A 27,516-nucleotide genomic window follows, 5' to 3' on the forward strand; every position below is an offset into this window, starting at 1 on the left:
ATTTAGGTTTTCTGCCCATTTTTTGATTGGGTTGTTTGTTTTTTTAATATTGAGCTGCATGAACTGTTTATATATTTTGGAGATTAATCCTTTGTCCATTGTTTCTTTTGCAAATATTTTCTCCCATTCTGAGGGTTGTCTTTTTGTCTTGTTTATAGTTTCCTTTGCTGTGAAAAAGCTTTTAAGTTTCGTTAGGTTCCATTTGTTTATTTTTGTTTTTATTTCCATTTCTCTAGGAGGTGGGTCAAAAAACATATTGCTGTAATTTATGTCAGAGTGTTCTATGTTATCCTCTAAGAGCTTTAGTGTCTGGTCTTACATTTACGTGTTTAATCCATTTTGAGTTTATTTTTGTGTGTGGTGTTAGGGAGTGTTCTAATCTCATTCTTTTACATGTAGCTGTCTGGTTTTCCCAGTACCACTTACTGAAGAGACTGTCTTTTCTCCATGTATATCCTTGCCTCCTTTGTCATAGATTAGTTGACCATAGGTGCGTGGGTTTATCTCTGGGCTTTCTCTCCTGTTCTATTGATCTATATTTCTGTTTTTGTGCCAGTACCATATTGTCTTGATTACTGTAGCTTTGTAGTATAGTCTGAAGTCAGGGAGTCTGATTCCTCCAGCTCCGTTTTTTCTCCTCAAGGTTGCTTTGTCTATTCTGGGTCTTTTGTGACTCCATACAAATTTTAAGATTTTTTGTTCTAGTTCCATAAAAAATGCCATTGGTAATTTGATAGGGATTGCATTGAATCTGTAGATTGCTTTGGGTAGTATAGTCATTTTCACAATATTGATTCTTCCAGTCCAAGAACATGGTATATCTCTCCATCTGTTTGTGTTGTCTTTGATTTCTTTCATCAGTGTCTTATAGTTTTCTGAGTACAGGTCTTTTACCTCCTTAGGTAGGTTTGTTCTTAGGTATTTTGTTCTTTTTTTTGTAATGGTGAATGGGATTGTTTCCTTAATTTCTCTTTTTGATCTTTCATTGTTAGTGTGTAGGACTGCAAGAGATTTCTGTGCATTAATTTTGTATCCTGCAACTTTACCAGCTTCATTGATTAGCTCTAGTAGTTTTCTGGTGGCATCTTTAGGATTATCTATGAATAATATCATGTCATTTGCAAACCGTGACAGTTGTACTTCTTCTTTTCCAATTTGTATTCCTTTTATTTGTTTTTCTTCTCTGATTGCTGTGGCTAGGACTTCCAAAACTATGTTGAGTAATAGCGGTGAGAGTGGATATCCTTGTCTTGTTCCTGATCTTAGAGGAAATGCTTTCAGTTTTTCACCATTGAGAATGATGTTTGCTCTGGGTTTGTCATATATGGCCTTTATTATATTGAGGTTGTTTCCCTCTATGCCCACTTTGTGGAGAGCTTTTATCATAAATGGATGTTGAATTTGTCAAAAGCTTTTTCTGTATCTATCGAGATGATCATATGGTTCTTATTCTTCAATTTGTTAATATGGTGTATCACATTGATTGATTTGCATATATTGAAGAATCCTTGCATCTCTGGGATAATTCCCACTTGATCGTGGTGTATGATCCTTTTAATGTGTTGTTGGATTCTGTTTGCTAGTATTTTGTTGAGGGTTTTTGCATTTATATTCATCAGTGATATTGGTCTGTAATTTTCTTTTTTTGTAGTATCTTTGTCTGGTTTTGGTATCAGGGTGATGGTGGCCTTATAAAGTGAGTTTTGGAGTGTTCCTTCCTCTGCTGTATTTTGGAAGAGTTTGAGAAGGATGGGTGTTAGCTCTTCTCTAAATGTTTGATAGCATTCACCTGTGAAGCCATCTGGTCCTGGACTTTTGTTTGTTGGAAGATTTTTAATCCCAGTTTCAATTTCATTACTTGTGATTGGTCTGTTCATATTTTCTATTTCTTCCTGGTTCAGTCTTGGAAGGTTGTACCTTTCTAAGAATCTGTCCATTTCTTCCAGGTCATCCATTTAATTGGCAAAGTGTTGCTTGTAGTAGTCTCTTATGATGCTCTGTATTACTGTGGTGTCCGTTGTAACTTCTCCTTTTTCATTTCTAATTTTATTGATTTGAGTCCTCCCCTCTTTTTCTTGTTGAGTTTGGCTAAAGGTTTATCAATTTTGTTTATCTTCCCAAAGAACCACCTTTTAGTTTTATTGATCTTTGCTATTCTTTTCTTTGTATCTATTTCTTTTATTTCTGCTCTGATCTTTATGATTTCTTTCCTTCTACTAACTTTGGGGTTTGTTTGTTCTTCTTTCTCTAGTTACTTGTAAGGTTAGATGGTTTATTTGAGATGTTTGTTGTTTCTTGAGGTAGGCTTGTATTACTATATACTTCCCTCTTAGAACTGCTTTTGCTGCATCCCATAGGGTTTGGATCGTCATGTTTTCGTTGTCAATTGTCTCTAGTTATTTGTTATTTCCTCTTTGATTTCTTCAATGATCTCTTGGTTATTTAGTAACATATTTTTTAGCCTCCATGTGTTAATGCTTTTTACGTTTTTCTCCCTGTAACTTATTTCCAGTCTCATAGTGTTGTGATTGGAAAAGATGCTTGATATGATTTCAGTTTTCTTAAATTTACTGAGGCTTTATTTGTGACCCAAGACGTGATCAATCTATCCTGGAGAATGTTCCGTGTGCACTTGAGAAGAAAGTGTAATCTGCTGTTTTTGGATGGAATGTCCTATAAATATCAATTAAATCTATCTGGTCTATTGTGTCATTTAAAGCTTGTGTTTCCTTATTCATTTTCTGTTTGGATGATCTGTCCATTGGTGTAAGTGAGGTGTTAAAGTCCCCCACTATTGTGTTACTGTTGATTTCCTCTTTTATAGCTGTTAGCAGTTGCCTTATGTATTGAGGTGCTCCTATCTTGGGTGCATATATATTTATAATTGTTATATCTTCTTCTTGGATTGATCCCTTGATCATTATGTAGTGTCCTTCCTTGTCTCTTGTAACATTCTTTATTTTAAAGTCTATTTTATCAGATATGAGTACTGCTATTCAGCTTTCTTTTGATTTCTATTTGCATGGAATATCTTTTTCCGTCCCCTCACTTTGAGTCTGTATGTGTCCCTAGGTCTGAAGTGGGTCTCCTGTAGACAGCATATATATGGGTGTTGTTTTTGTTTCCATTCAGTGAGCCTGTGTCTTTTGTTGGAGCATTTAATCCATTCACGTTTAAGGTAATTTTCGATATGTATGTTCCTATTACCATTTTCTTGATTGTTATGGGTTTGTTTTTGTAGGTCCTTTTCTTCTCTTGTGTTTCCCACTTAGAGAAGTTCCTTTAGCATTTGTTGTAGAGCTAGTTTGGTTGTGCTGAATTCTGTTAGCTTTTGCTTGTCTGTAAAGCTTTTGATTTCTCCATTGAATTCAAATGAGATCCTTACTGGGTAGAGTAATCATGGTTGTAGGCTCTTCCCTTTCATCACTTTAAATATATCGTGCCACTCCCTTCTGGCTTGTAGAGTTTCTGCTGAGAAATCAGCTCTTAAACTTATGGGAGTTTCCTTGTATGTTATTTGTCGGTTTTCCCTCGTTTTTAATAATTTTTCTTTGTCTTTAATTTTTCTCAGTTTGATTACTATGTGTCTTGGCGTGTTTCTGCTTGGGTTTATCCTGCCTGGGACTCTCCGTGCTTCCTGGACTTGGGTGGCTATTTCCTTCCCATGTTAGGGAAGTTTTCGACTCTAATCTCCTTAAATATTTTCTCGGGTCCTCTCTCTCTCTTCTCCTTCTGGGATCCCTATAATGCAAATGTTGGTGCATTTAATGTTGTCCCAGAGGTCTCTTAGGCTGACTTCATTTCTTTTCATTCTTTTTTCTTTACTCTGTTCTGCAGTAGTGAATTCCACCATTCTGTCTTCCAGGTCACTTATCCGTTCTTCTGCCGCAGTTATTCTGTTATTGATTCCTTCTAGTGTATTTTTCATTTCAGTTATTGTATTGTTCATCTCTGTTTTTTTGTTGTTTAATTCTTCTAGGTGTTTGTTCTTTAATTCTTATAGGTCTCTGTGAAACATTTCTTGCATCTTCTCGATCTTTGCCTCCATTCTTTTTCTGAGGTCCTGGATTAATTTCACTATCACTCTTCTGAATTCTTTTTCTGGAAGGTTGCCTATCTCCTTTAGGTGTTTTTAGGTGTTTTTCTGGGGTTTTATCTTGTTCCTTCATCTGGTACATAGTCCTCTGCCTTTTCATTTTGTCTTTTTGTGAATGTCGTTTTTGTTCCACAGGCTGCAGGATTGTAGTTCTTCTTGTTTTTGCTGTCTGCCTTCTGGTAGATGAGGCTATCTAAAAGGCTTGTGCAAGCTTCCTGATAGGAGGGACTGGTGGTGGGTAGAGCTGGGTGGGTTCTCTGGTGGACAGAGCTCAGTAAAACCTTAATCCACTTGTCTGCTGATGGGTGGGGCTGACTTTCCTACCTGTTTGTTTTTTGGCCTGAGGCAACCCAGCACTAGGGCCTAGAAGCTGTTTGGTGGGGCTAATGGTGGACTCTGGGAGAGCTCATGCTCAGGACACGCAGGCTCAGCTGCCATGGCTCATGGGCCCAGCAACTCCGCAGCATGTCGGATCTTCCCGGACAAGGGCACGAACCCGCGTCCCTGCATTGGCAGGCGGACTCTCAACCACTGCGCCGCCAGGGAAGCCCCTTCCCAGAACTTCTGCTGCCAGTGTCCTTGTCCCAGTGGTGAGCCCTCTGCCCCCACCTACCCACCCACCCCCTCCCGCTCCTGCAGGAGACCCTCCAACACTAGCACATAGGTCTGGTTCAATCTCCTATGGGATAACTGCTCCTTCCCCCTGGGTCCTGATGCACACACTACTTTGTGTGTGCCCTCTCGAAGTGGAGTCTGTGTGTCCCCCAGTCCTGTCGAAGTCCTGCAGTCAAATCCCGCTAGCCTTCAAAGTTTGATTCTCTGGGAATTCCTCCTCCTGTTGCTGGACCCCAGGTTGGGAAGCCTGATGTTGGGCTCAGAACCTTCACTCTAGTGGGTGGACTTCTGTGGTATAAATGTTCTCTAGTTTGTCTCCAGATGATTTCGTGTATACAGAATCCTAGGAAAATAGTAAGTTGTATTAGGAGAAGTTCCTTATCTCACTGTTAGTTACTGGTGTTACTTTAAGGAAGAAGGAGGCTAGTACAGCTCATTGCTTTGATGTGGTTCTCTTCAGAACAGTTGAATTAAGGCACTAACTGACTCTCCTTTGGACATCTCAGGGTTTGGGAGAGACTAGAATAATTTTAGAACCTTCCCAGAGTTCAAGCTCTGGGACAGAAATAGGTGCTTATACCAAAATCTTGCCATTTTGTTTATACATATTTGAACCTGAAAGGAGACTTCAAAATGCTTCATTTAGGTTTTGAGGATCACTTTGGAACCAAATTTTCTTGGGCGTTTGAGATAGCTTTCCCATGGGAGGGCTTTATAGGAACCCATCCTGCGATCTGAAAATGAGTATATATGTTCTTAATTTTTCTTGTGATGGTATTATTCTACCTGGCATTTTTTCATTCATCCATATGCTTGCCCAAGATGGTATTTCATGGAGGCAGTGCTGTCATATGTTTGAAATAATCAAATGTTAGAATTCTGTTTCTCTCTTGGAAAGTGAAGTATATTATTATTATTATTATTTTTTTTAGTAGATAGCCATAGTTTGGCTTCATTTTTTTGTTTGTTTTCTTCCTCTTTTATGGAAGTATAGTTAATTTACAGTGTTTGAAGTGTATTATTTTTAAAGTGCTGGGGAATGTGGTACTTTCAACACTGGCAGGGTGGTTTCTTTTGCAATGGCTTCAGTATATTTTCTGCTTTTAAAATGAATAATGTGGTTTACTCTCTCTGTGCGATCTTTTTTTTTTTAATCGAATCATCTTAATGACCTGTCCATTGCACACATCTGTAACAGTACTGAAAAAAAGCCTATAGCGTAGCTTAAAATAATTGATAGCTTAACCCTCTCTTGATTGTATGTACTTCTGTAAAACTGCCACAAACCAGTATTTTTTCTCTGAGTACCATGGGGCAGTATGCATTGTCCTGGGTGTCCTGGGTGAATTTCTTTTTTTCTTTCTTTTATAATCTGGTTCTTTTCAGCCAATCTTATCTCTTCCATAAGCAGGAAGTGACTCTCTACTGTCTGAGAATTAATGTAGATATTAGGAAAGAGAGGTTCTCTGTCGGCATAAGGGAAGAGGAGATAAAATCCTTTAATTGATCCTGCAAATATGATAAAAGCTGCCCTCCCTGTGTCCTAGAACAGACATCTCTGATTCACAGCATTCTGTCCTGTTAGACACAGACTCACATTAGGATCCCTTTCAATATAGTGCTGTTGATGGCCACTCCCAATTGATTATACCCACACTGTCCAACTGGTAGCCACTAGCTACATGCGACTTTTAAAATTTAAATTAATTAAAATTAGATAAAGTAGAAATTCAGTTTCTCTTCAGTAACTACATATGCTAGTGACTATTGTGTTGATCCACATAGATAAAGAATATTGTCATCACTGGAGAAAGTTTGGACAGAGCCTAATTGGAAGGATCGAGATGAAGTATAATTTGTCATTCTAGTTTAGGAATATAAGCAAAACAGCAATTTAGACAATAAAGTATTGTAAGCCTGCTCCCTCTGCGTGCTCATAGTAGAAGAGGTCCACATGCCTTTAGGTTGAATTGTAAGAACTTGTGCTCTTGGATGTAGAAGATAATTTGGAATTGGGGATGATGAATAGATTGGGTGTCTTCTGATAACAAAAAATCTATCTGGACTGTGAGTTTTGTATTATTCTTAGTCTAGTGACTACCCTGGACGTCCAGCTCCTCTTCTGTGCTATGTTTTGTGCACTCTGTTACCTGCATTGGCCTTTAGGACTCTGTAATTCTTTTCCTGTAGCCCTATCCTACTTTATTGTGCGGTGGTCCTAGTGAGACGGATGATTATGAGCTGGTTTAACAGGAGTCTTCAGAGATCTTAAATTACCTGCGTATTTTCCTGCCTGTTAAATATTAACAATAATAATAGTTACTATTAATCAAGTATTTATTATGTTTTAGTCACTGCTGTATTCTTCATGGTTATTGTTAATTTTTTTAATATTAACAATAGTCTTATGAGGTAGGAATCATTATTATCCTTATTTTACAGATAAGGACTTAAAAGCACAGAGAGGTTTGGTTACATACCTGATGTGATGTCACACAGCTAGATGGAGCTAGGATAGAACCACAGAATGACTGATTCCGGAGTGTCTGCACTTTTCCACTATTTTATGAAATATTCTCAAATCATCATCAATGGATGGTGTTTCAAAATCTTGAAAGGTATTGAATTTCTGGAAGTAGTCCATTTCAATGCTAACTATTAGAATCAAGCAGATCGGGAGTTTTGGGCCAATATATTCCTCTACCCCCAGCTCTCCTTGCTAGTTATTCCAATTATGGTCTTTTTGCCTCCTTCACCATCTGCCTCCAAGAGGGCTTTGAGAAAAGCATCATCCTGTGATCAAAAGCCCTGTGGATTCATTCAGTCTTCCTCTTGGATTCTGTTCATTCTGTTGTGTCGCCTCTCTGAACTGTGCAGCTTTTCACAGGCTTCCCTGAACATGGTGATTGAAGGTCTATTCTTGTACTGCAGTATCTTAAGCAGTGGGAGCTTTAACAATGACTACACCCTACATTTCAAACAAAGCCTTTTTTTTTTTTAGAACTCTTAGCTCATCTCCTTTCTCTTATAAATGAGGACATGAAGGACTTTTCAGTAGCAGGATCTGGGTTAGAGCCTGTCTCCTAAAGCACCACTCCACCCCCTGGTGCTGAATCTTTTCAGCCTTTCTCCCTGGTTACCCCCTATAACTTGAGTTTTATGGGAGGTAAAGAGAGGGGTAGAACTATAAATATCTAAAATATTAATGATAATTCCCTCAGATATCTTAAAGTCTTTTTGCACGTAGAAGCAGGGTGGCAGGGGACTTCCCTGGTGACACAGTGGTTAAGAATCCTCCTGCCAATGCAGGGGACACGGGTTCAAGCCCTGGTCTGGGAAGATCTCACATGCCGCGGAGTAACTAAGCCTGTGCACCACAACTACTGAGCCTGTGCTCTAGAGCCCGCGAGCCACAACTACTGAGTCCATGTGACACAACTACTGAAGCCCACACGCTTAGAGCCCATGCTCTGCAACAGGAGAAGCCACCGCAATGAGAAGCCCGCGCACTGCAATGAAGAGTAGCCCCCACTCGCCGCAAGTAGAGAAAGCCTGTGCACAGCAACAAAGACAACAATGCAGCCAAAAAAATAAATAAATAAAATAAATAACTTAAAAAAAAAAAAAAAAGCAGGGTGGCAAAGGAACATAAAGCTGTCTCTTGCTTTTTTTGGTTCATAATTTCTCCTCCAATTGACAAGAGGTAAACCAGTATATTTATCTTGAATTGAAGAGAATACCAAATTGGCCCTTGACATGAATTATTTCTGGTTTCTCTAAAAGTGGGATATTGCTCCTTTTTGGAAAAATTTTGCCTTTCAAATGTGTTCTAAACAAACTTATGAGTTGTGGAAAACCAATTATGTCTGTTTTCCCCTTTAACAAAACCGATATGAATATTGCATTTGCATTCTTAAAACCTGCAGCCATTTGCATGTTTCTCCACAAAGTTGTGACATAGTGAAGGCTGGCTGTCTCTTTCCCCGTCTCTTAAGGAACTGGGGGTAGTTACTTGGGGAAAATAGTACAAGTGGGTGCACATATTGGCATACATGCCAGAAAGATATTTCTCTTTTTAGGACAGACAGTGTTATTTCTGGACCTCCTCTTTGAGTGGGTGGAATCTTCCCTGATAAACTTCACAAGTTTAAGTGCAAGACCAGCCAGGGAACAACTCTTGGCATTGCGTTCCATGTGTATGAGTAACAGCAGTACTGTGGAACTCATTTGGCTTTTGTAGGGGTCTGTTAACCCTTCAACTTCCCATGAGCCCCTCAGCCAGTCTCCTGGGTGCATATCCAATCAGGCTGTGTTTCTCTGGGAAGTTACCATTCTTGACTTTTTTTTTTTTTTTTAAAGCAACTTATAATAGAAAACTCAGGGGGAGGGGCGCGAGTGCTTCACTCAGGAGAGTGTTGATGCATTGTCTCCTGCAAGCAGCCTGGCGTGCCGGTGCTGTCAGGGAAGCTCATCTGACTCAGCCACCGAAGGCGGTTGAGGTTACCTGTGAACAAAATAACCCACCTAGTTTCTTCAGGTGTGTGCCCTGGCTGGTGTTGGAAGATGGCAAGGTTTATGCAAGGCCTCTTCAGCTATTTTGGCTAATTTCAGCTTTCAGTTAAGACAAACACATTCATTACCATGACTTCAATAAAGTTATTTTTATTATTTTTACATTATGGCATATTTATGTATTTGCTTGTGAAAGAATTGTTCATATTACATGATATTTGATGCATACAAGTATTATATGCATGTGGCCTTTGTGGGTGATAAAGCACAATAATAAATTGAACACCTACGAACCCACCTAAGGTAAGGATTGGCGGATTGCTTATTCTCATTTTCATCTGCCTGCCTTTCCTGCAGAGAGAGCCACTGTGAGGAATATTGTGGTTATCAGTCCCTTAAAAATAATTCTAAGTCATAAGGTATGGACATATGGAAGATTATTTTCCAAAGATATCCTAAGACTTTTTGTTTAGAAGAGCCAAGCTTTGGGACCTGTGACTTCTGTGGCCCGTACTAGTGCCTGGTACATGCCATGTCTCCAGAGGAGGTTAACTAGAGGAAAAGATTAGGGGTACATCTGCCATCCTGCCAAGAAGATATGTGTTGTTCCTGATTGGTGGATGAGGAAAGGTGAAAATAGCAGTGTAAATGGTATCACAAATTTTGTTTTTAATGTTTATTATGAAGGCTAATGGACATACACAACAGTAAACAGAAGAGTGCAATGAACCCATCTGAGCTCGTCCTCCAGCTCCAATGACTGTCAACCCACGATCACTCCTGCCCCGTCTTCATCCCCATCTCCTGCATCCTCTTGTAGTATTTTGAGATAATCACCGGATATTGTATCCCTCATGAGCTTACATTATAATGCTCAAGACTGACAATAGGTGCAATAAATAAGTAAAATATATATTATATTAGATATTGATAAATATTAAGGAGATGAAACAAAGCATGAAAAGCGACATGAAATGTCAGGAGAAGAAAGATAAATTTTGTTTTTGTCTTTGCTTCCCCCCCCCCTTTTTTTTTTCTGCGGTACGCGGGCCTCTCACTGTTGTGGCCTCTTCCGTTGCGGAGCACAGGCTCCGGACGCGCAGGCTCAGCGGCCATGGCTCACGAGCCCAGCCGCTCCACGGCATGTGGGATCTTCCCAGACCGGGGCACAAACCCATGTCCCCTGCATCGGCAGGCAGACTCTCAACCACTGCGCCACCAGGGAAGCGCCCCTGTCTTTGCTTTTTTATTGTCCGTACTGCATGGCTTGTGGAATCTTAGTTCCCTGACCAGGGATTGAACCCGGGCCCTCGGCAGTGGGACTGTGGAGCCCTAACCCCTGGACCGCCAAGGAGTTCCCCAAAGTGGAAGTTTGAATGGGTTGGTCAGTAACAGAAGGCCCCACTGAGATGACAGTTGAGCAGAGGCCTCCGGGAGGTGAGGAAGCTGGGCGGTGGAAAGAGGAGCAGTGGAGCCTCCCTGGTGGACCTGGCGACTGGGGATGACACACTCCCCTTTCTTCCGTCTGAGGTGGTGGGCCGAGGACTCTTATATGAGGGTAGCTGTCTTGAGAATCATGGCAGTATCTTCTTCCTAGGCTGTGTGAAGTGTGATTTCTATTTTTAGTTCATTTGTAGTAGTTCGCAAGATGACTAGGCCCAAATCCGACTTTAAAACTCTGAGATGAATGGAGAATGTGAATTTGAGATTGGAGCCTCCTGACTTTTGTGACTCTCTGGCCCTGTTTGGAGAACTTTGTGTTGACAACACCTCATGAATTACCTTTGCAGAAGAAGTCAAACTGGTGGTTAGTTCACTTTACACTAGGATGTGGGAATACAGTGGATTTTAACCGTTCGACCTAATCACTTCAGTGGATCCTGTGAACATTTAATCTCCACCAAGCAGGCCCAGTTAGTGTATCGATGTTTTAGAGACTGGTTATCTTCCGTCCTGCTTCAGGAAAAATGAAACTGCGCACGGGATAAACATAATTCCTTTCCTCTTAAGTTTCTTTTATTCTTAATCTTAAGATTGCTAATGCCTTTTGATATTACAGAGAAACTCATAATTTTTCCAAGAGATGGTAAAAAGAAAAAAGAAATAGGTCTAAACAGGAAAAAACCTAAAGGTTCCATCCACCCAAGAGAAACACATGTAACCATGTTGAGAAACTTCATAGACAGATGCAATGTCAAGCACACACATGCATACACAGGCGACCACTGCTCCATGCCTGTATGGAATTTATGCCCACGCACAAATTGCTGATTGACTTGGAGACATGATATTTATGAACTTGGCTGAAATGTCAAATTTGACATTCACTGTGTGAAGCATAATATAGTAAATGCCCTTCACTGCACTTTAGTATTTACCTGGTAATGCTCTCTACTTCTCTTCCTTAGCGAGAAGATAAGGACAGCAAGAACCTGTTTAATCCTAATCCTCTTTACTTCATTCACACAGGCCAGCTGAGTTGAACACTCAACACAAGTTCTTTAAAAACACAGGCAGGTAAAAGAGCTATTTGATACAATACAAAAAGAAGGAACACCCTCTTCCCACCAACTCCCCATGAACCCTGGGACCTCATGATCCTAACGCATAATACGGTCACCTTCCCAAGTGTTAACTTTGGGGATGATGTGGTGAGCTATGGATGTCATTTACAGTGATTGATTTTTAAGTCTGTTAAATTATATAATATCCTTAATTTACATTTTTTTTCTTTTTTAGTTTTTCAGTTATAGGATTTTATTAATGCTTTTAGATTTCATTCTTTAAAAAGTGATTGCTATACCACTCTGAAACAGATATCTATAAATTTATGCTACAAATTCAGCCATCTGCTTTGACAGATGATAATATCCTTACACAACTAAACTAAATGAAGTGATTGACTCTACTTATTTTGAAGTATTAAAGTATTTAAAGACAATTCATTCATTTCCTTGAATTTTCATAAAATGCAACACTGATTTGAGAATATTTCAATGCTAATGAAGATGTATTTAGTGAAGATTTAGTTGAATATTTTGACAAAATAACCTTCTCAGTAATAGAATCACTATTCTGTTATTATTTGCTGTTTCTACCAAGGAAGCAGTAAATATAAAAAACATGAACTTGGTGAGTGCCAGGTATTAACTTCACGGCATATTTTTTTGTGTGTGTACTCATAGATTAATAATTCTTAGCCTAATGACCATTTATATCCAGAAGAACAGCAGAATAGAAGTATGGTTTGTTGATGGTAAAAATTAAATCAAGTGCTAATCCTGACATTTTATTTCTTGTTGCTTGGTAACAGTGCAGCAACTCTGTAAGAGTTCCTTTATCTCAGCTACAGTGGACTTCATTGCCTTGTGGGGTAGCAATACCAACCGCAGCAAGTCATTTGTATGCCATTACCCTTCCAGAATTTTGTTGCTATTTTTTATTGTTAGTGCAGAGATCCTAAAAGAAAGTCATTTTAATAATACATCCTCCTTCTTTGATGGATTGGTGAATTTTATTCTAGCTACTTTTGGCTTTTCGGCTTTGTGTCTGTAATTTCTGAGGTTTCACAAATTTGTGTTTTATCAGTCTGTACAGTATTAACCTAGGCTTTTGAATTTCATTGTAAATATGTACATTCTAAGTGATTCTTCATTAGTTCTTAGTGAACATCTTTTATCCTTGACCACCTAAGAAGGGAGAAAAAAATATCTGGGCAGAATTTTTCTTTCATAAAAATAGGACACATACCTCATCCTTCTCTAATATAGAGCATTCCTAGTTTTAGAACCTGCTTTAGGAAAAGGAAGCCTGTTGAACCAGTGTGATTGGTTTTAAGTGAAAGGCTGATTCATGTTGCGTATACTATATATGTTCTATATGCTGTTAGTTCACAATTATTATTTACAACAAAGGTTGATAAACTATAGCCTGTGGTCTGTTTTTGTATTGTCTAAGAGCTAAGAAATTTTTATATTTTTAAAGGTTGTTTAAAAAAAAAAAAAAAGCAATATGTGACAGAGACAGTGTGGAGCCTATAAAGCCTGAAATATTATCTGGCCCTTTGCAGATAAAAACTTGCAGACCCTTGATTTATGGCATAGTTTCCATTTCTATAGTCTGAATATATTAAATGTCACTAAGTATTATTTTTTAAAGGACCAGTGAACTTAAGTAGAACTGAAATAAAATAATGATAACTAGTTTGAAGAGAATCAATGAAAAAATTAAATTGAATAATATGAATTTGTGAAGAAGTAGTGAAATGATTACGCAGTTTGGTGGGTCTGTTTTGGGGGCAACCATGAAGAAAGGAAGATTACATGTAGCAGCTTGTTTATCTTGCTTATCTTGCCACAGTTTTTACAATTTCTTTACTAACTCAATGCCTTTGTCAATAAATCTGACTTTAATAAAATTGTATAGTGATAGACTCACTTTATTGGAAGCATTTTGCTTTTTCCTGCCCGTTAGACTTTATGTCATACTTGAGGCCAGTTTCTTACTTACAATGTCTGGATCCTGGGGTGATGGGGTGAGGACTTCTCCAACTTGACCTGGGTCTGGCACTCAGCTGCAGCTCCTGCTGTCTGGAAGAATTTCCAGGAGCTACGGAAGTGGTCCAGAGCTGGAGTCATCCTGTGTCCCTGGGTTTTGGAAGGGCCCTGCAGCCCTGGGTTTTCATCTCTGGAGCTGTGCCCCCCACATCCTGGAGAGAGGGCAGGAGAAGAATTGTGGACAGACTTTGGGCAAGGTGAGGCTCATTTTCTCAGCCTTCCAAACCAGGGCTTTTAGCTTCCTATTTTCTTTTTAGTCAAAAATGTGTTTCTAAGAGTTATCTGGCTATTTCTTATTTATTGGTAAGGTAAAGCCTGAAATCAGGAAGTTAACCAGGGCAGCCATGTGTTTTTTTATCTGGCATTAGTCTTCTTAAGCAATAGAAAGGGCTCCAACCAGCCAAACTGTATTCTAGTGATGAGAGATAAAAGTCAATTTTTTACTTATTTATTTTTGCTGTGCTGTGCGGCTTATGGGATTTTATTATAATTCCCCGACCAGGGATCGAACCTGAGGCCCTGGCAGTGAGAGTATCAAGTCCTAACCACTGGACCACCAGAGAATTCCCAAAAGTCAATTATTTTAGCTAGACTCACTTAACTCCTCTTTCTTGTAAGCAAAGGCCCAGAAAACCCCATGCTTGAGCACCATTTCTGTATTAGTAGGCATTTTATATTACTTTATATTTGTAATGCTTTATGTTTTCAAAATGCTTTTACATATATTATCTCATTTGATCCTCTTAATCACCAGGTGAGGTAGGAGGAGAAGCAGTTTTCTTATAATATTACAAATGAGAAAACTGAGAAACAGATCAGTTTCTGGGAATAGATCATTGGGAAGTTGAACGGCTTAATGAAAAGGACATTTGAAAGACTTGGTTTAAGTCCTGACTTTCCATGTTTCCTCTGCCACTGTCCTGCCATGACAATACTGAGGCTTTATTTCTGAGACACTGAACATTTCTGAAAATGTTGGCCTAGCTAAGTGGACTTTTATAGAAGCTTTCACCTTATTTTAAGTGCAAATGGAATGATTTTAGGTGTTGTATATAGAATGGATTTTTATGGAGCTGTGAAGGGAGACAGGGTAGCCGATGAGGAGACTATTGCAGTGGTCCAGGCAAGAGGTGATGGTGGCTTGGACTTGAGTGGTGGAGCGGAAGTGGGGAGAGGTGGTGGAATTGAGATATACAGTATCTTGGAAGAGGAATCTTATCAGACTTGCCGATGCCTTGGATGTGGAATGCTGGGGTAGAGGAAAGGCAGAGAGTAAAATGATTCCCACCTGACTTGAGCAATGGTGTGACACCTACCAAGCTGAGGAAGCCTGGGAACAGCTTTTGGAAGGAGGAGTAACAAGAGCCCTGGTAGGATTCATTGGCTTTTTTAGGCATTCAAGTGGTGATGTAGGTGAAGATGGACATGTATGTGTTGTGCTCAGAGGAGAGATCTAGAAGGGAGTTATACAATTGGGAATAATCCACATATATTTGATAAGTAGAGTCATGGAATAGAAAAGAACACTTAGCGAAAAAGTCCTGGGACTAAGCTCTAGGAGTCTCAGTATATTTCTTTCTTTCTTTCTTTTTTTTTCTTTATTTTTGTGAACAGTATCTGAGATTAAGAATCACATCTTTATTTACAATAGCCAGGTCATGGAAGCAACCTAAGTGTCCATCGACAGATGAATGGTTAAAGAAGATGTGGCACATATATACAATGGAATATTATTCAGCCATAAAAAGAAATGAAATTGAGTTATTTGTAGTGAGGTGGATGGACCTAGAGTCTGTCATACAGGGTGAAGTAAGTTAGGAAGAGAAAAACAAATACCATATGCTAACGCATATATATGGAATCTAAAAAAAAAAAAGAAAGGTTCTGAAGAACCCAGGGGCAGGATAGGAATAAAGACACAGATGCAGAGAATGGACTTGAGGACACAGGGAGGGGAAAGGGTAAGCTGAGACTAAGTGAGAGAGTGGCATGGACATGTATACACTACCAAATGTAAAATAGATAGCTAGTGGGAAGCAGCCGCATAGCACAGGGAGATCAGCTTGGTGCTTGGTGACCACCTAGAGGGGTGGGATAGGGAGGGTGGGAAGGAGACATAAGAGGGAGGAGATATGGGGATATATGTATACATATAGCTGATTCCCTTTGTTATACAGCAGCAACTAATACAACATTGTAAAGCAATTGTACTCCAATAAAGATGTTAAAAAATAAAACAAAATTAAAAAAGAAATAGAAAAAAAAAACCAATCACATCTTTGCCTCCCACTGGCATTGTGACCTTGGACAAATAAGTACTTTAGAATCCCAGCTTCTCTATAGCATCTCCTGTGTATTTGCCTATTTCACGGGTCTCTTTTGAGCGTCAGTGGGTTAGGTCATTTGGATGTGTTTTCTAAAGCTCTGAAGTGCTATGTTCTTACCTTGATCCCTCCTGCTGCTTTGATTAATGAACCTCAGATGACTGTCCTCACTGGCCCAGTGACAGTGACTATAGGACCACCCCGTGGGTTGCAGCTGGCAAGGCACACCCTCCCTATCCTTTTCCTGTCATCCAGAGTTCTTGAGATGTAGGGGAATTAAAATTCCATAATACCACCGACTTCTAAAATCTCAGGACACTATCAAAAAACTCATCTAGATTGTTTTTTAAATATATTGTTAGCTTTAATTGGCAGTAAATTACCTAATATTTAAAGCTCATCAAAATCAACCTAAATATGTTGATCCCTTACATTGAGCAAATGCAGTGATGACTTTTAAGGTGAGCATTATGGACCCCTTATAGAAAGGAAGGTTCTTATAAATCTGTCGTTTCATTAGCTTATGAAATGACAGATGTATAAGTTGCATGCAGTCAAATATCGATGGCCACTCTCTGCTGTCATATTTTAAATGGAGGATTAGCCAATGACCTATTTATCTCTTTTTGTACTTTGGCGCAAAAGATTCAGATATTCTGGTTTGGGATGAAAACTAACCTTTGTTCCCTGATGAAACATGCTTGTACTGAATATCCACCTTGAATTCTTTTCATTGAAAGTAACACTTATTGTTTTAGGGGGCATAAGAGAAATGAAATGAATAAAGAGGGCCTCAGATATTCATTGATGCTTCATGTTCAACTAAGTGCACACCACTACCTGCAAACGTCCGAGAGACTAAGGGTCAGGAAATAGACCCTTATTTCTTGAGGATGCAGCACACTGTTACATATAAATAAATCAGTCTGCACGTGTGTTTTCACTGCTTCCTTATGAAAGCTTTGCCTTATTGAATTTTCACAGACTCAGGAAAAGGTATGTTTTATTTAGTTTGTTTTTAGATGAAATGGTTTGAAACAAACGGTTAATTTGGGAGAAATAATGAAAGATTAGAAACCAAGAATGACTTAATTGTTAGAAAGTACAGTAGTCCCTCCTCATCTGGGGTTTCACTTTTCACAGCTTCAGTTACTTGTAGTGAACTGTGGTTCAAAAATATTAAATGGAAAATTCCAGAAATAAACAATTGATAGGTTTTAAATTACATGTTGTTCGGAGTAGTGGATGAAATCTCACCCGCTCCAATTCTGTCCCGCCTGGGATCCCCAGCCGTCAACATCTGCTCCTGACACCCAGCCATCAACATGGCTTGATGATCCAGGATGACATGGAGCAGATGATCTTCCTTCTGATACATCGTCAGAAAGTCAGTAGTAGCCTAACGTTACGTCACAGTGCCTATATCATCCACCTCACTTCATCTCGTCACACAGGCATCATTTCACATGGTCACAAGAAGAAGGGAGAGCACAGGATAGTAATGTAATTTGAGAGAGAGCAAGACCACATTCACATAACTTCTATTATAGTATATTGTTGTAATTGTCCTATTTTATTAGTAGTTATTGTTGTTAATCTCTTTTTTTAAAATAATTCTACAGCATTTCTATTTATTGATTGATTGATTGGCTGTGTTGGGTCTTCGTTTCTGTGTGAGGGCTTTCTCTAGTTGCGGCGAGCGGGGTCCACTCTTCATCGTGGTGCACGGCCCTCTCACTGTCGCAGCCTCTCTTTTTGTGGAGCACAAGCTCCAGACGTGCAGGCTCAGTAGTTGTGGCGCATGGGCCCAGTTGCTCCGCGGCATGTGGGATACTCCCAGACCAGGGCTCGAACCCGTGTCCCCTGCACCGGCAGGCAGACTCTTAACCACTGCGCTACCAGGGAAGCCCTGTTGTTAATCTCTTATCGTGCCTAATTTTTTTTTTTTTTTGGCTGTGTTGGGTCTTTGTTGCTGCGTGCGGGCTTTCTCTAGTTGCGGCGAGTGGGGGCTACTCTTGGTTGCAGTGAGCGGGCTTCTCATTGCGGTGGCTTCTCTTGTTGTGGAGCACAGGCTCTAGGCGCACGGGCTTCAGTAGTTGCAGCACTTGGGCTTCAGTAGTTGCAGCACACAGCCTCAGTAGTTGCAGCATGTGGGCCCTAGAGCACGTAGGCTTCAGTAGTTGCGGCACGTAGGCTCAGTAGTTGCGGTGCGTGGGCTCTAGGGCACACGGGCTTCAGTAGTTGTGGCCCATGGGCTTAGTTGCTCCACGGCATGTGGGATCTTCCCGGACCAGGGATTGAACCTGTGTCCCCTTCATTGGCAGGCAGATTCTTAACCACTGCATCACCAGGGAAGTCCCATGCCTAATTTTTTTTTTTTAAATGAACAACTTTATTTACAGTTGAAAACTTAAACACAAAATCTTGGCTTCTGAATCTGTGAGGTCTCTTGATCAAATGGGGCAGCAGCAGGCAGGGAAGCAAACACAGGGGCCAGTCCAGATTATCTTACTCAGGAGCATCACCCCAAGCAAGGGAAGGCCTGATTCAGTCTTCCTCTGGCCTACATCTCTCCACACTGTGAGATCACCACAGGCAGCTTGGGCTTATTGTTGGGGCCTGTGGGAACATTCTCAATCTTTCTCATCACCAGAAGTCCATCAGTGATTTTTCCAAACACCACGTGCTTCCCATCAGCCAATCACATTTAGAGCAGGTGATGAAAAACTGGCCGCCATTTGTTCTGGGACCACTGTTTGCCACGAAAAGCAGGCCTGGAGCTGAGTGTCTAAGTTTAAAGTTTTCATCTGCAAACAGCCCCCCCCAGTAGATACTAGTGACTCCAGGACCATCTCCATTAACAAAATCTCCACCCTGAATCATGAAATCTTTTATGACCCTGTGGAAGCTGTTCCCTTTGTATCCTGTTGGAACCCCATCTTTTCTGAATTGTCCAGTGCAGAACTGCCTAAAATTCTCAGCCATCTTAGGCACTGCGTCTGCAAAGAGCTCCATCTTCATGCAGCCAACTTCCCTTGTGTTCTACCCAGTCCTTCCACAAGCCAGTGCCTAAGTTTTAAAAAAATTTATTTATTTATTTATTTTGGCTGCTCTGGGTCTTAGTTGTGGTGTGTGATCTTTTAGTTGCGGCCTGCAGACTGTTAGTTGTGGCATGCATGCAGGATCTAGTTCCCGGACCAGGGATCGAACCTGGGCCCCCTGCATTGGGAGTGTGGAGTATTACCCACTGGACCACCAGGGGAGTCCCTATCATGCCTAATTTAAAAGTTAAATTTTATCCTAGGTTTGTATGTATAGGAAAAAACAGTATATATAGGGTTTGGTGCTATCCACAGTTTCAGGTATCAACTGGGGGTCTTGGAACGTATCCCGTGTGGATAAGGAGGCACTCCTGTAATGGTTTTCTCTTCTGTTCTTCATTCCGTGAAGAAACCAAGACCACTCATGTCCAGGAGTATAGGTCGCCTTCTCTCGGATTTGGCATCTGAAATGTAATGTTAATTTCTGTCACTGAATAACTAAGCCCACATTCAATTTCTTTGAAGAGAATTTTAAATCCAAATCCCATGGGAGAGAAGTTAAACAGGAATCTGAAGAACTTAGTATCTCTTCTGTGCTTGCTGTGAAAAGGAGCTGGGTTATTAATTTAAAGAAGCTATTTTAGTTTCCTTAATAATTACGGGAAAGGATACAAGTTTTGCCTTGCATTCTGAAAAAGTTCTTTCAGTTTAGAATTTCTTTTTAAATTTTGGAAAAGGTTTGCTGGCATAGACAAAACTCAGGGAAGAAAAATTCAATATTACGAAACTCAGACAAATACAGGTTACCTACAAAAAGCTACAGGATTAAGGCTGTTGAGTTTGAAAGTTTTGGTATAATTTAAATTTCTCTCAATTTGAGGAATTTACAAAGCTCATTCATTTTGAGAATTGGCATCTCAGAAGTGGAATTAGACCTTTAGAAAGAAAGGAAGTATTAAATGGTATTTTAAAGCCAGTTCCATAAACCAATTCCTGCTATAAGAAGTAGTTTAGCTGCTATTTTATTTATAGATATATTTCCCCAATGCTTTTGGCATTATGTTTGCACCCAAAAAGTTTTCACTTACTTTTCCTTTTTGTTGGTACTTTTTTTTTTTTTTTTTTTTTTGCGGTACGCGGGCCTCTCACTGTTGTGGCCTCTCCCGTTGTGGAGCACAGGCTCCGGACGCGCAGGCTCAGCGGCCATGGCTCATGGGCCTAGCCGCTCTGCGGCATGTGGGATCTTCCCGGACCGGGGGACGAACCCGTGTCCCCTGCATCGGCAGGTAGACTCTCAACCACTGCGCCACCAGGGAAGCCCGTGGTTCATATTTTTAAATGTACAAAGTAGCATTTTATATGTGGATTAATGAGGACTAGATTTTATAAGGAGAGAACAAAATAGAATGGAAAATTTTTCTTCATAAAATTCATTCCCAGGAAATAGGAGGGGCAGTAAAATGGTCCAAATAGAATAGATACAGCTAGGGCATGCCTACACAAAGTGGAGTAGACTCCATAATTGAAATGTTTTCAACTGTGGCAATAGCAGATAAAGGAGATATAGCCTAATGATGATAAAAGCAACAAAAACAACAGCAGCAGCAGCAAGTACTATTTATACTGTGAACTTACGTGCAAAGCGCATAAGATCATCTGTTATAATAACCCAGTGTGGTAGGTTTTATTATCCTTATTCTATAGAGGAAGGAAATGAGGATAAGGAGAGGCTTTATGATAAAGCTAATAAGGGAGAGTTAAGATCTAAAAACATTTCTTTCTGCCTCCAAAGCCATGTTCTTAAGTACAAGTGAAGAATGATAGGTGTATTTTGTTTTATACTTTGTAGTGTTAACATTTAAAATATAATTTATTACCTCTTTAAGGGCAGGGGCTTAGACCTTTAGCTAATTGAATTTTTCAGCCAAGTATAGCTCCAGCACAATGTTAATACTTCCATAAACACAAAATTAAAAATCATTCAGAAATGTTAACCTCTTAAAACTTAAAAAATCGGATAATTTCCTGAAAGCTGTGAAATGAGAGCCTTCACACTTGAGAAGGTAGAATGGTTCCCCCCAGTTAAAAATGATGTAGATGATATTATACAGTAGTTTGAAACCAAGATAGAAATTTTAGGATTCTGTATAATAAATACTGCTAATGATTATCTACTTAAAAAATAGGAACTTCCAATTTCTGTTCTGGCATCTAAGTAGCTTAGTAGTCACCACACCTGTTCTCACAATAAGAAAGTGAACAAACTGAAAATCAACAGACAACAATTTGTTCACAATAATAATAGTTTTAATGTATTTCATAATTATAGCTTATGGATGAATGAAATGAATGATAGCAATGCTTTAAAGGACAGGAGGGAGAGATAAGAGTACTCTGTCATAGGGTACTTGCACTACCCGTGAGGTGGTATAGTGTTATCTGAAAGAAGCCTTGGATTAGTTGTAAATGTATATTGGCAACTCAAGCATAACCACTAAAAAGGGTAAAAAGAGAGGTATACAGTCAGCTGTATCCATGGGTTTCACATCCACACATTCAACCTGAATTTGCTGATGTGAAACTCATGGATACAGAGGGCTGGTTGTAATGAACATTCTAGGAGAGGAGAAAAAATGGAATCATATAAAAAGCTTAGTTAAAACCAGAGAAGGAGGGACTTCCCTGGTGGTCCAGCAGTTAAGACTCCACGCTCCCAATGCAGGGGGCCCTGGTTTGATCCCTGGTCAGGGAACTAGATCCCTCATGCCACAACTAAGAGCCTGTATGCCACAACTAAAGATCCCGCATGTTGCAATTAAAATAATAAAAAGATCCTGCATGCCGCAACTGAAGATCCTGCAGGCGTCAATGAAGATCCTGCATGCTACAACTAAGACCTGGCGCAGCCAAATAAATAAATAAATATTAAAAAAAAACAAAACAGAAGGCAGAAAAAGATAAGACAAAAAAGAAACAAGGACAACAAATAGAAAATGTAACAACTATGGTAAATGTTAATCCGACTATATCAATAGTCACTTTAAATATTAATGGTCTAAGATATACCAGTTAAAAGACAGAGACTCTCAGACGGGATTAAATGAGACCCAGCTATATGTTGTCTATAAGAAACCTGCTTTTATATATATTTCTTGCAGCTTTATTGATATATATAATTGACATATATAGCATTGTATAAGTTTAAGGTGTACAACATGTTGACTTGATACACTTACATATTACGAAATGATTACCACTATAGTGTTAGCTAACATCTCCAGCTCCTCACATAATTACCATTTCCTTTTTATGGTGAGAACATTTGAGATCTGCTGTCATAGCAAAACTGACTTCAGAGCAAGGAAAATACCAGAGATAAAGAAAGACATTCCATGATGATAAAAGGACCAATTCTTAACAAAGACATAAGAATCCTTAAAGTGCATGCAGTGACAGTGGTTCTTTTTTTTTTCTTCACACTCATTATGACCTTCTGAGATACCAGCACAAGCTGCCCCATGCCATCTTCACAGCAGTTTGGGTCCCAGCTCTGTGCAGCCCCTTTCCTAAGCATCAGTTCAACCACTTTCTTTTGCTGCTCTTGCAGTTACTGTATCTGTGTCACCTCAGTGCTTCTTTTTTGCATTTTTAGTTCTCTAATTCCTTATTTAAATTTCCTTTATTAAAATAACTGACAAAAATTAACTCAAAATGGACCATAGACTTAAATGTGAAATGCAAAACTATAAAACTTCTAGGGGCTTCCCTAGTGGCGCAGTGGTTGAGAGTCCGCCTGCCGATTCAGGGGACGCGGGTTCGTGCCCTGGTCCGGGAAGATCCCACATGCTGCGGAGCGGCTAGGCCCATGAGCCATGGCCGCTGAGCCTGTGCGTCCTGAGCCTGTGCTCCGCAACAGGAGAGGCCACAACAGTGAGAGGCCCGTGTACAGCAAAAAAAAAAAAAAAAAAAACAACTTCTAAAAGATAAGAGAAAATCCAGGTGAACTTGGTTGGGTTTGGCAATGCCTTTTTAAATACAACACCAAAAGCACAATCCATGGTCAAGACATCTGTACAGACACCTCACCAAAGACAATATACATATGGCAAATAAGCAGATGAAAAAATGATCAACATCATATGTCTTTAGAGAATTTCAAATTAAAACAATTCGATAGCACTACACACCTATTAGAATGACTAAAATCCAAAGCACTGGCATCACCAAATGCTGGTGAGAATGTGGACAACAAGAACTCTCCTTCCTTTTTGGTGGAAATGTAAAGTGGTAGAGCTGCTTTCGGAGACAGTTTGGCACTTTCCAATAAAACTAAACATACTATTGCCACATAATCCAGCAGTTGCATTCTTTGGTATTAACCAGCTCTCCTGGTTGGAACACTTGGAAGATTAACAAATTGCCTGTTTTTGTTTTCATATAGAATATATAGTGGACTTGTTCACACCCTGAATCTGAGCCATTGTTGAGTTTGATATTTGATTTCTTGTGTTTGTCCAAATATCCAAGAACTATTAGTCCTGTGTTCTGACTTTCACAAGGAAATGAAAGTTTCATTCTTTCAAGAAGTTACTGCATGTGTGACCATGTATAGATAAAAACAATATTTCACTTAAATGTGGAAAATGGACAATTAGCTAGAAAGCCATTCTAACTGCACACTGGGTCAAGTTCACAGCTTATGAAATCTACAAATTACCCCCTTCAGAATTGCTTGGGAAGATAGTTAAAACGTGACTGTTAAGTTTACAAATGATAAGGATTGTTATATGAGACACAGTGATTATCTTAGATGATCCCACAATATAGTTGCTGAGATAGGACTAACCTGAAATTCGAAGTTGTATATAGAGCAATGGGTGCTAAATTTAATGATAAAGATAGTAATTGCTATGGGATTCTGATGGTTGTTTGCATGGTTTGTGGCTCTAACCTCAAAGACGCCCTTTCTAACAAGGCTAAGGCCTTGTTTCTGTAGATATTTATATATGGTGGATTGTAAATGAAGAATAAGACTTCAGGTATTTTACACTCTGTCTTGGCTCACAGGTCTAAGAACATTTGAGTGGGGATGGGCCAAAATGGGGTGTGGAGACACATCTTCCATAGAACCAACGGCCTTGAGGGAAGAAATGGAATGGATGTCTCTTGGTTTGATTTCCTTACTTCCTGTTTGTTACTTATATGTTTGCTTTTATAAAATTAGGATCATATTTTATATTCTTTTTTCATTATGTAAAACATTAAGAATGTTTTTGGAGGTCACTAAATGTTCCCCAAGAGGATATTTTAGTAGTTATACTCAAATTTATATTAATAACTCAATTGTTATACTTTTATGTTGTTTTTCCCTCGCTATTATTAATAATGCTATAGTGAATATCCTTGTTTCAGTGTATGTATGATGATTTGATGAAATTCCTAGAAGTGGATTTTTGGGGTGTGTGCCTCAACATTTTATCAGCTTTTGATAAATATTGCTGAATTGTTCTCTAGGAAGGTAATTTCAATTATAACTCTATAATGATATTTAAAAGTATCATTTTCAGCCATTGTTGACAATATGGATATTATACTTAATTTTTTTTTTGGATAATCTGCTAGGTGAAAAAAGCTGTCCTGTTTTTGTCCTGTCCTGGTTTTGATTTGCGTATCTTTGATGACAAGGGAGTTGAATATTTATTGGTTGTTTGTATTTTTTGTGATTTTATGTGTTGTTATAAGTATTACTATCATCATTTGAATGGGAATGTCTAGTATTTCATTTCCAGGTGTTCTTTGGTGATGAGTTATATAAGAGGGAGAAAGAAAATGTGCAGGATTGTGGTTGACACGTGAGCTCTGGAGTTAGGCTTTTTGGATTTGAACCCAGCTTCCTGAGGGATCCCCCAGCTGCTGGTCCCCAGGCAAGAACTTGATTGGCTATAGCTAGTAGAATATATAAGGAGGAGCATCTTAACTCGGAGTTACGGGAGTAAAGATGGCTAAGGCTCTCAGAAAGAAAGTAACCATGGCTGGCAGCTTACCCCCAGAAGCCCTTCCTAAAATAAGGTGTGAGTCAAGTGCTCTGTTGATTCACTGTTTTGAGACAACTCTCTAAAACTTACAGTCATGGTTTCCCACAAAATCACCTCATTGCAAATGAGGACATAGATCCTGTTGAAAAAAAGAGAAGGGAAGAAAGGGTAAGAGGGTATTTCTAACATAATCTAATGGTTTTGGAATCTTTACCTGTGATATTCTCTCTCAAAAGGTTATTGAATAATAAAGCACAGTATGCCTGACATAAATTGAGGAGATGCACTCTTATGAATTGTCTTATTGGAAAAAAGGCCAAAAATTCCATTTATTAATTTTGCCTTCACCTTTATTTTAACTAACAATTTTTGACCTACTTATCAATTTATTCCATGTTGGTCATAAGAAGTTAGCTTGTGATTTTAAAGTCATTCCTATTAAAATAGCAGTGGCTTTCCTCACTCCTTCCAGAGACCTTGTCAAAAAATGTTATTTTTTCCACCTCAAATATAGATTTAGCCTACAAATACTGAAGCGATAATTAGGGCTTATGCAAGATTGTTTCACTTGAAAAATTAGCTGCTTTTTTTTTTTTTAAGTTTTACTTTCCAAATCTTTCTAGTTTGAGAGTATAGCTAAAAAAAGAAGGTATTTTAAAGTCATGGCTTACATAAATGATTTAAGTAAGAAATGTGTGAGAGGAAAAATGAAAAACATTACTCATTGACCCCTTTTGTGTTACTGGTTGTCTCTCTTTTAAATGCATTTTTGCATGTATCATTATTGTAGCTTGAGCATCTAGCATATGTCAGCCTCCCCAAATTAGAATGTATTCAAATTTCTCAATGGCCTTTTATCAGGCTCCTAGAAAAGCCAGGTGCACAACCAAAAATTAGTAAAAGTGAGAGAATGTAATTGCCAAGGTGTTGAAAATTTCTTTCTGATGAGAAGCCACCATAATCAAAAGAAGCTGCCCTAGCAGCATCAGTTAAGGTGGACTCCCATGTGAGATTTTTGAAGTATGAAGGAAATCACATTTCTTTTTTTTTCAGGTTAGATGTTACCATTTCTGATAGCTCTTCCAAAGTTAGGTTCCTCGTTCCATAAAATAAGCATTTCACACTTCTTTCTGCCATTCCTGTTCCTAGGTACACGAAATTCTTTCACAGGTACCATCTTTCCACATTCCTCCATAGAACACATCCTTCCCTGACTCCAGGCCTTTGCCCTGGCCATTCTGGCTGCCTGGAATGCCCTCCCCATCCTTCTTTCTGTGGCTCATTTTCTGGCTTCTCACCGAAGCTTTTCCTCTGTTGTAGCATTTATTACTTTGTTATATTGTGGTTAGCTGTTCGCCTGTCTCCTCCAGTAGGACTGAGCAAGAACCTCGTGGGACCTTGTTCTATTCATCTCTGTATCCCCAGTACAGGCACACGATGCCTGGCACATAATAGGTGCTCATTGAATGATGTTTGAGTTACTTAGCCAGAAGGTTAAAATATAAGCGTCACTTTGCAGGCTTAGAAATGTTCTGTTCATTCTAGTTGATTGCCATTATCCTGCTGTAGTCTATAAGAAAGTAAAAAATGCCTTATGTTCAGTGGTTCTTCCTGATGGCTTTATGGTTGAGGTCTTTGTTGGGCCTTGCTTTGAGAGGCTTGATAATCTGCCACCAGGTGTTCTGTAATTCCCTTCCTTATTAGGGTGACTAGGTTCCTCTGATTTCTCTGGGATCACTAACTCATGGTGTGCCTTTTAATGCTGGCTGGAATAGATAGTGTGTCGGATTCAATAGGCTTTTATTGCTCAGCTAAAGGAGAACAAGCCATATGGTAGTTAACTAGCTTTGCAAAAGATGATAAATTAGTGGCAAATAAACTGGCCTTGTAAATGCAACAGCCTGGTTAGTCAGGAGAGAATTGGCATAGCATATACACAAGTGCAGAGGAGTGCTGAAGGTATACTAAGTGGCATGGAATTAAAATCATGTGTTGCCTTTAACAAAGTACACCCAGTAAAAGGGGATTGATCTAGGGCTCAATAATCCAGAATAATTAGAAAGATACTGTAGGTTAATGTGTGTACTTTGAGGTCTTTGTTGTGGACCATCCAGCAACTGATGTAGACTTATAACATGTAAGGGCTAGAAAGAATATTAGACGTCACTTAAATTTCAACTTTCACATTTTAGAGATGAAATGGCCTTAAGTGGTTCTCATAAGAACACAGTGCAAGAAGATATTAGACCTAAAACCCAGAATCTACATCTTTTGACCCCAAATGCAGTTCTCTATATCATACTCTGTTATCTTTTTTTTTTTTTTTTTTTTTTTTTT

General features: G+C 39.2%; 1 protein-coding gene and 1 pseudogene across 2 annotated transcripts in view; one reads left to right on the forward strand and one right to left on the reverse strand.

Annotated features, from left to right (window-relative positions):
- OXCT1 (3-oxoacid CoA-transferase 1) overlaps positions 1 to 27,516 on the forward strand; it is a 143,206-nt gene that overhangs the window by 30,987 nt on the left and 84,703 nt on the right. The gene's annotated exons all lie outside the window — the stretch shown is intronic.
- LOC113617594 (peptidyl-prolyl cis-trans isomerase H pseudogene) lies at positions 18,476 to 19,230 on the reverse strand (annotated as a pseudogene).

Source organism: Aethalodelphis obliquidens, unplaced genomic scaffold (genome assembly GCF_003676395.1).
Source record: "Aethalodelphis obliquidens isolate GAN/ISIS:26980383/991018 unplaced genomic scaffold, ASM367639v1 scaffold4, whole genome shotgun sequence".
Taxonomy (NCBI): Eukaryota; Metazoa; Chordata; class Mammalia; order Artiodactyla; family Delphinidae; genus Aethalodelphis; species Aethalodelphis obliquidens.